Below are 9,252 nucleotides of genomic sequence, written 5' to 3' on the forward strand. Positions count from 1 at the left end.
ATGGACCGCGGAACTCTAAAAACGCCCGGAGAGCTAATTATTTCCCCGCTTATCTTCCGGATGATTTATTCCGGAGTCTTGCTAATTTTTCAAGATCGGTTTTTTAATTATTACCGTCCCCAGTATTCGATTTATTCATTTATCTTGTTAATTAAATTAGGACGTCCCTTCAAGGGAGAATATTGTAACGAAATATCTTAAAAGATATTCGGATTATTCAGTCGAATATCAATAAAACATTGTATACTTATTAGAATATTTTATCTCACCAACATTTTCAAAACGTCTTTCTTACCTGTAGCTTGGCAACGTCGCCAAAAATAGCTTACGTCGTGAAATTGATAAAAATGCTATGTCTATTTGAATGTCTCTTCATTTGCAGCTAAAAAATTATATAAATAAAGTTCAATGTTTTATTGAAGTAGCAATATTGAAGGGTATTTATTGGTATCGGCTAAGAAATACTTTAAAATCTGAGTATGTTTTTAAAGTTTTGTTATTTTAAACATACAATAATAAAGTGTGACATCAATATAGTGTCAAGGCTGAAATAAACAAAAACAATCGAAGCATAATCCAGAGGGCAGGGGAGTCCAACCCGCGTCGCGTTCGATCAGAACACGGCAGGCGTTAATTTAAAACGACAAACAAATAACCGTTGGCTTCAGTTGCAGTCAAAATTCACACTATTCCAATGTGAGAATTAATTAAACGCTACCGTTACGTAGATGATTCGATAATGGAATCGGTATGGGATAGTTTTACACTGAAGTTGTAAATGCACAAGAAACGCCTTGGTGGTATTTATTAATAAAATATGCAGTCAGTCAGTCAACTTTTGGTACACAGTTTGCGGTGCACATTTATAGACAGCACTAAAAATTGATTAAGCTCAAATTACTCATACAGTAGATACCGCATCCCTGACGCTTTCAACAGAGTTTATCGTAATCCACCGAATTATTAGTAATGTATTTACTTTTTTATTATTTACTACTTTTTTTTAACTGAATTTGTTTTTTCTACCAAATGTTCGGTAAAACAAGATACAGCCAGACACTGATTAATTTAATCCAATTAGAGTATTCTACATAAAACTCGTACACGCCAGTAATTCTGGTAGACTTGCTAAAGGGTAAGTTTGACTTACCTAATATTCTTTCAAAGATATTTGTATAGCCTTGGTGGCGCAGTAGGCAGCGCGTAAGTCTCATAATCTTAAGGTCGTGAGTTCGATCCTCACCCGGGGCATATTTTTTTATTTTTTGATAAATTACATTTTACACAAGGAAAAACAAACAACATAATGCTTTAAGCTTGACCAGCTTCTAGTAAAAATATAAAGAGTATTGAACAATATTATTATCATGCCGCGGGTAGCGGCGACTGACGCGCCTCACTCCCCCATTGAGCTATTCACACCTTACGAAAAACCGCCCGACACGACTTGTCCCATGGCCAACGCGTAACGTAGGAAACGTTCGTGCAATGCTAAACGCAACTTTTCTGTGTACCACTTCTAGTGTAGCGGAATCCGCACCGCACACGGCAGACAGTGCGGGCCATAAATTGAGCGGCGCTGTCAATTGCACGCGGGCCAATAGTTGCGGTCCGGCGGCTTTTTGCACTTATTGCTGAATATGCCGTTTTATTTACAATTATTATTTACAATGTACGCGCTCCAGATTGTTATACGGACTATATTAACACTTGTGTATTTATTTAATTAATATTTATTTAATAATGTATAACATTATTATAATGCACAATAGGAATATATAGAAACAGTGTAAGTACATTTTATGTATTAATGGTATGCAACAAAATGTTATAGATAATCTAGAATAAGGGGAAGCCCTTTTTCATAATTTATTTTTATCGAAAGATGCCTAAATGTAACATAAAAAAAATTCTAGCCAAACTAATTTTCCAGTTTGTTGGCGAGTTAGCGCTCATCTGGTATACATCTACCATGCATCTAAAGCTAGAATATAATAAAACTATTGATTCCTAATTATCAGACAAAGATTAAAAAAAAAATTATATAAAGGTACAAATTACTTCTTAAGTCTTATTAGTCCCTAAGTAGGTGTTCCTTCAACTTCTTCTTAAGAACTGCTACTCTGACATTATGATCAATCCTAGGCAACCCAATTTATATTAAAGATTTAAGGCACAACGAACTTGTAATGCTACTCGTAAAATAAAAATTAAAAAAAAAACGTGTGTATACTTCTGTATACGCGTTGGAAGTTCTACTTCTTTGGTTTAACAAGATAAAAATCTTTTCAATAATTTTATCTTTTGCCTTATTTTAAGTACGTTTAAAGAAAATACTACACTAACAATAGAAATAAGGTATCTATATAATAAATTTAAAGTTTTATCATAACGCATCATCTAGTTATCTCATTTAATCGGACAACCAAGTATCACTTTTTTGCACAATTAAATCACCGGATGGAGCCCGCGGACTTTGACAATTTGAAAGTGTATACTGTCAAACCTTTTTTTTGAAAAACTAAAATGTTGACTATAGCTAATTTCGATTGCGCGAGTATCGTAAAAAAATAGTCTCGCGCGCCAAAAGAAGTATAACTTCAATAAATAAAATTGTATGTGCTTATACAATAATTTATGTGTTATCGATATAATATGTATTTTTTCTATCTATCAATAGTATATACTTACATATACAACAGCAGAAGGCCTGTTGAGTGGAGCTGGGCTATTTGGGAATTTATAATATCTGTATTTTCTCTGGCTTGTCGGTCTCGGAGGCTTCGGCCGTGGCCAGTTACCACCCTTCATTTTGTTTTGTCGTAGTGGAAAAGCTTTCAGAGGAGCTTTTGGCAGGACAGAGGTTATGTGGGACTCGTTTACCGAAACTAAAACCTCCACGGCATGCCCTCTCGTTGGCTTTGATAGATGTCCGGAGACCCGTTGTTTACTTCCAAGAAATACGTGTTTACAAACGATTAGGCATTCCGGTGCTGGATTCGAACTCGGCCCCCGAAAGTGAAGCTGAACTCCTCACCACTGAGCTGTCACCGCTACAGTTCACCGTCAGCTATGCCTCAAAAATAAACCTCAAAGGCTTTGGTCAGACCCGGCAACCCAAGACCGCGTGGCATGTAGTTTAACAAGCTCACTACTAGACCAATGCGACAATTCAATACACACACACAGCAAAATAGGATAACCATATCACGACAATCGTGAGCTGGCACTTATTCAGAGTAAAAGTTGCATAAAGTAGGTCTTTGACACCATGTCAGAGGATAACTGGGTGCGAATCAAAATTAAAAAAAAATTAAAAATTCATTGCACACATATATGTATTGACAGTTAAAATCTCAAGATAATATAGAGCTGACTTTTTACTTATCGAATAACTCATCTAAATTGATACTTAGTATATGCCCTAAAATACAAAAACTGTCACAACGTCATATTTACTCGCCATGAGATAAGAGCATGCAACCTTATAAGGCTAACGATTGTAAAAATACCTACCTATTTAAAAGGTATAAGCTATTTTTAAATTAGATTAAAGAGGTAATGTTATCTGGTCACTTTTTTTTAGCATGTATGTCATGGCCTCGGTGGCGCAGTAGGCAGCGCGTAAGTCTCATAATCTTAAGGTCGTGAGTTCGATCCTCACCCGGGGCATAACTTTTTGGACTAGTATTTTGAATTTTAATTGTCAAAGTTTATACCAATTTACACTGATAAAGCTTTCAAAAATGGCTTCGATATAAATTAAAATGTAATTTAAACGTAACGACGCCTTAAACGTTTCCGCCCCTACTGAACCCCCTTAGTGGTGCAAATATACAAAGTTATATAACCTTATAATCTTCCTCAAGGATTGGGCTAAAATAGTATTTCACTTTCCTCAAAAAGATTCATATGCTTGAGCGATAAGGAAATTGGCACAAAGAGAGAAGCGTTGAAAACATTTATTTTACCTATTTTTCTCGCTGAGGTTAGAAAGAAATAAAGCATATCTTGGTTGACCAAGAAATAGGCGTTGCCTAACCCGATGTGAGAGCTGCAGGGAAGACGACGACGTAAATCATAACGGTTATGGACGAAAAGGGGTTACTAAATTTCTCAAACGCTGCAATTAAGCGGATTACCTCTGTATCGAAATTAGCTCTTTCTAACTAAATCGTGTATCGTAGATGTTTATATACTCATCTTAAATTTCTCACAACGGTGGAGACTGGAGAGGAATATATAGGATACATATGGAATAGGCTAAAGTGGCTGTCTAGCGAAATAATAAAGTTTACAACAACGCTCTATCACCAATAAATTAACAATCAAAGTGACTTCTGCCATTTGACACCTCGCGGCGCCATATTAAAAAGTGCTAAATCACCAGCATCGATCGTAACATAGTTATGTCACCCTATTTCGCTCATTGCTATATTTAGCCATTGTAACGTCTGATATCAGGGTTCTAATAATAGAAAATGCATCACCGATCATGCATTGAACATGTGATCGTATGATTTTATTGACAGTATATACCGTTGGGTGTGTTTCAGGTTTGCTTATTTTCATTTCAGCAATAAATGCTGTGTGGTGACGGCAAGCCAGAATAAAGTTGTTACCTTCTTCTAGCCGGAGACATCTATACAACGGACAATATAATGGAGAACGGGTGCCAGCGTCCTTTTTGCTACTTCTACCATATACTGAAATCACCAACTTGTCCGCCAAGTGTGGTAATTATCAGCGAATCCTCCCGCTGGGAGAGTCTTTGGTCCAGCAGTCACATATGCTAATTCGTCAAGAATAAATAAATAAATAAATATACTAACTATGACAATATACACATCGCCATCTAGCCCCAAAGTAAGCGTAGCTTGTGTTATGGGTACTGAGATAGCTGATGAATATTTTTTTATGAATATATATATAATACACACACATACTTATAATGTACAGATAAACACCCAGACACTGAAAAACATTCATGTTCATCACACAAAACATTTTCCAGTTGTGGGAATCGAACCCACGGCCTTGGACTCAGAAAGCAGGGTCACTGCCCACTGTGCCACTCGGCTGTCGAATAAAGGCTTTGATTTACGTAAACCGATTAGGTACTCAGCAGACCTTCAGTCCTCAGAACTGCAGGCTAAACTCTTAATCCCTCATCTATGGTAAAGGTACTAGACTGCACCGTCGCAGTCACGGTTCTGTTTCCTTTGTCCATAACCGTATCTTAGCGGATACGATAGGTAAGATATGGAGGAAGTATATTACTAATAATAATAATAATAATAATAATAATAACAATAAGTTTATTATTAACTGTTACACAATATATTAAAAAATAGCACTAAATAAGGCAAATATAAGGTAATGTGTATCATGAAACCCAAATTCGATAATACTGCTATAGTGCAAGACTGAGTCGCAGTTATTATCGCACATCTCTGGAGCGAGAACCATACTCTTAAATGAAATCTAGTGAGATGAATAAAAATTGAAACCTAAAAACCTTTTGAATTAAATTCAATGGAAAGCATTGATAAACTCAATTTTTTTTTTTTCGATTCAATATTTCAATATTATTCGAGTTAATACCCACAAGTCGTGGCAGTAGTGTCAAAACGGAGAGTGGTGTCGTAGGAATTGGAGATGTGATGTAAACAATAATTGCCAATGATGTGGGCAAGTTATAGAATGCAGAACAGGGAGCACGCCGACCGTTGATAGTGATCAGAATTGACCCTTTACAATCAAGACGATCGAATCAAACGGCGCTGCCCACATAAATAACACAGTACTTGTTACTATACCTACTGTTTACTCTAGTTTCTATAAATAAAATAGTGTTGCAATAGGCATCCCGAGTTAGTAAATCGACTTTGGTACTTTCGGATAGAAGCAGGCGTTACTTTGCGGAAATCCATGATATATTGTGTAAATTAAGCTTATTTTGCTATACTCCGCGAAAAGCAGGAGAATCTGTTGGACTTAACAATAATTGTAAAGTCATCATGTCCTGAGGATGCTCCGGTTTTGGAGCGAAACGTGCGTAGAGGGTACATTGCCGAAGATCTGTTTGGTGTGGAGTATAGGAAGAAATTATAAATTACACCATACAGATTTTCCTGCTTTTCGCGGAATATAGCAAATTAACCTTAATTTTCATAATATTCGTACTTTCATCATCATCATCATATCAACAATTACCAGCCCACTGTAGGGCACAGGTCTCCTCCCACAATTAGAAGGGTTCAGGCTATAGTCCAGCACGCCGGCTAGTTGCGGATTGGTGGACTCCACACGCCTGTGAGATGATTACGCATAATTTTCTGGCATGCAGGTTTCCAGACGATCTTTTCCTTTTCCGTAAAGCAAGTGATATTTTAATTGCTTAAAAACGCACAAAACTTAGAAAAGTTAGAGGTGCGTGCTTGGATTCGAACTTGTACCCTATAAAGTATAGCCGAAGTCGTACCCACACTTCAGTTATGCTATCACAGTTTTCGGAAGATTCGCAAAATAAAATGAATTGGTAGGTTGAGATTTTAAAAACTGACGCAACTGATGGCCGATTGGCGCAGTGGGCAGCGCCCCTGCTTTCTGAGTTCAAGGCCGTGGGTTCAATGTTTGTGTGTTGAACATGAATGTTTTACAATGTCTGGGTGTTTATCTATATGTTATAAGTATTTATGTAGGTATATTAATCATCAGTCAACTTAGTACCCATAACACAAGCTACCCTTACATTGGGGCTAGATGGCGATGTGTGTATTGTCGTACTAAGATGGCTGACGAATATTCACATAAATACTTATAATATACAGATAAACACCCAGACACTGAAAAACATTCATGTACATCGCACAAACATTTTCCAGTTGTGGGAATCGAACCCACGACCTTGGACTCAGAAAGCAGGGTCGCTACCCACTGTGCCACTCGGCCGTCCAGAAAATTACCATCGAAGAAATTTACCCCCGTTTATGTTATTTCCACACATGAACCACTGCTCGGAGAGTTGATAAAACTAAGTCTACTGCCTAGCAGAGTCGTGTTGGGTGCAATTCCCGGATGAGGCGTAATAATCGTGAGCACCCCGGCACCCATCAACACTTACAGAACCTAGATCTGTACCTATAAAATTCGAAATATCTAGCAATCTCCAAAAATAGAAAACGGGCGATGAAAACATCGTATATTTATCGGAAAACTTCGCCCCCCACCCAAAAAACAAGAAACTTGGTAATTAAAAGTCTTCAGCGATCATAAATCTATAAGTTGAAAGATATTTTAAATTAAAATTCTCCTATCTACCCGAGATGATAATTCCGAGACAATGCTTCCGCTTAAAATATATCGAAAGAAAAGGTGGAACATAAATTTAAAACTTTTTATAGATAGATATCTAAAGATAGCATTCTTAATAATAGTCCGCTTAATATATTAGGACACCCTTTTAATAATTTTGAATTACCATTATTTTTTTATAACAACATTATTGTTTACTTCCCTAGGTCCTAATTTAATATACTTATCCGGAAGTTGGAAAAAGGAGAAACTAACCAATCCACTACAATTTTTTTTTTCGTTATATGCACTAATAGAACTATATGAATAAGAATTCAAAAAAACACCATGTGCAGTTCACTAGGCAACATAAAATTGGCAATTCCCAAGTACGTAAAATGAGCTAAATATTAATTGACTGTAAGATGGTTATAGCAAGAAAAAATTACCCGGCTAAGTTTGTTGTGGGCTCTTCTAGACCAGATCCATTTTGAAACCCTCGTTATTTAGGTCTAAGTTGACGTATGTAGTTATTACCGTCCCCTCGTAATTATATAAACATTTATATATATGAACGCTTCATGAGTACCTGTGATAGGCCTACATGACTAAAGAGTATTTTAAATTTAATTTATAAAATTTATGAAGTAGTTAAAATATATTCCTGCGTATGTACCGAAGTAGGTTTATTGTATGTTATACTTAATACCAACTACATACTCATATACACTTAATAAGAATACTTTTAGCCATTTTATCATAGAGATAATGTACGTTTTTACCTTCCCAATAATTAAAATAACAGAAAATGCCCCTAGAATAAACTATTTCGATGCCAAAAATTATATCAATCTGATGCTCTGTTGCTGCGTGAAATTAAACCAAACCACCAACCATCAGAAAAATGCAAATATTTGTTGCACTTTCGCATTTAAGTATAACAACAGTACGAAAAGATTTAAAATAATAAGTTCTTATTTCACTTTTAGAAACTAGCATTGTGTATAAATAGAATTGTTATTATTATACCGTCCGAAGTTAATTATAATGTCAATTTATTATTTTAAGAAAGTATGATCAAGCGCTGTCTATGTATTTTCCAAGGAACTATTATTCCAATGACTGATATGAACACACAAACTGATAGCATCGACTTTTGGAAGCTAGTACATTGTTTTGTCGTTAGATGGCGTAGAAACATTGCAATATGGCAAGATTTGGCATCATTAATGATTATGGTATAGTATACAACGGTCAGTAGTTTATGGTAACAAACAATGGTTTATAATACTAAAAGAATATTTTAATAAATGTGTGGTACCATATACTGCAGAGTACTTAATAATAAATAGTTTGTAACTGTAACGCCACCTGTTATATGTTTCATGAAGTGCAGGGTAAACACGAGTTAAATCGATTATTGTTTCGGCGCTTACATAGATGGCGCAGCTTAACATGATATACTATTTTTAATTTCGTTTTGTCTTATTAATTATTATTGTCAACATCTACGGCTACATGGGTAACTTAAATATGTAACCGTATTTAATAAAATATGTTTTTTTTAATTAGTCGGATTTAAAAGTATTCTAAGTCCTTCTACAGGATTCAATCTATCTCTATATACTAAGTGACGTTACGATTGATTCAGTGGTTGTAAAATATAGGTGTAACATATTTGGTTAACTGCTCATGATACCTTAGGAACCCTTTATTTTGGCGAAAATAGAGATGAAAACTATTCGGGATGCGAGCTATTAAGATTGGTGCAGTTTCTCGTATAAGTAAACGTTGGTAGGAAATCTCAAGTTGTTTCTATAGAAAAATAACAATATACATACTGCAGAGTTAACGGAGAGATTTTATATTATAAAATTATAATAGTTTTATATACAATATTAACTGCCAACTGGACTAAAAATAACTGCCTCGTTGGTCCAGCGATTAGAATGTTAT

At 35.6% G+C, this 9,252-nt stretch overlaps 2 non-coding genes across 2 annotated transcripts; both read left to right on the forward strand.

The window, feature by feature from the left end:
* The first annotated feature begins 1,178 nt into the window (after positions 1–1,178).
* Trnam-cau lies at positions 1,179–1,251 on the forward strand. The gene has a single exon. It is a non-coding gene; the product is annotated as a tRNA-Met (tRNA).
* A 2,348-nt stretch (positions 1,252–3,599) lies between these two features.
* Positions 3,600–3,672, forward strand: Trnam-cau. The gene has a single exon. It is a non-coding gene; the product is annotated as a tRNA-Met (tRNA).
* The last annotated feature ends 5,580 nt before the right edge of the window (positions 3,673–9,252 follow it).

The sequence above is a fragment of the Pararge aegeria genome, chromosome 12 (assembly GCF_905163445.1).
Source record: "Pararge aegeria chromosome 12, ilParAegt1.1, whole genome shotgun sequence".
Taxonomy (NCBI): Eukaryota; Metazoa; Arthropoda; class Insecta; order Lepidoptera; family Nymphalidae; genus Pararge; species Pararge aegeria.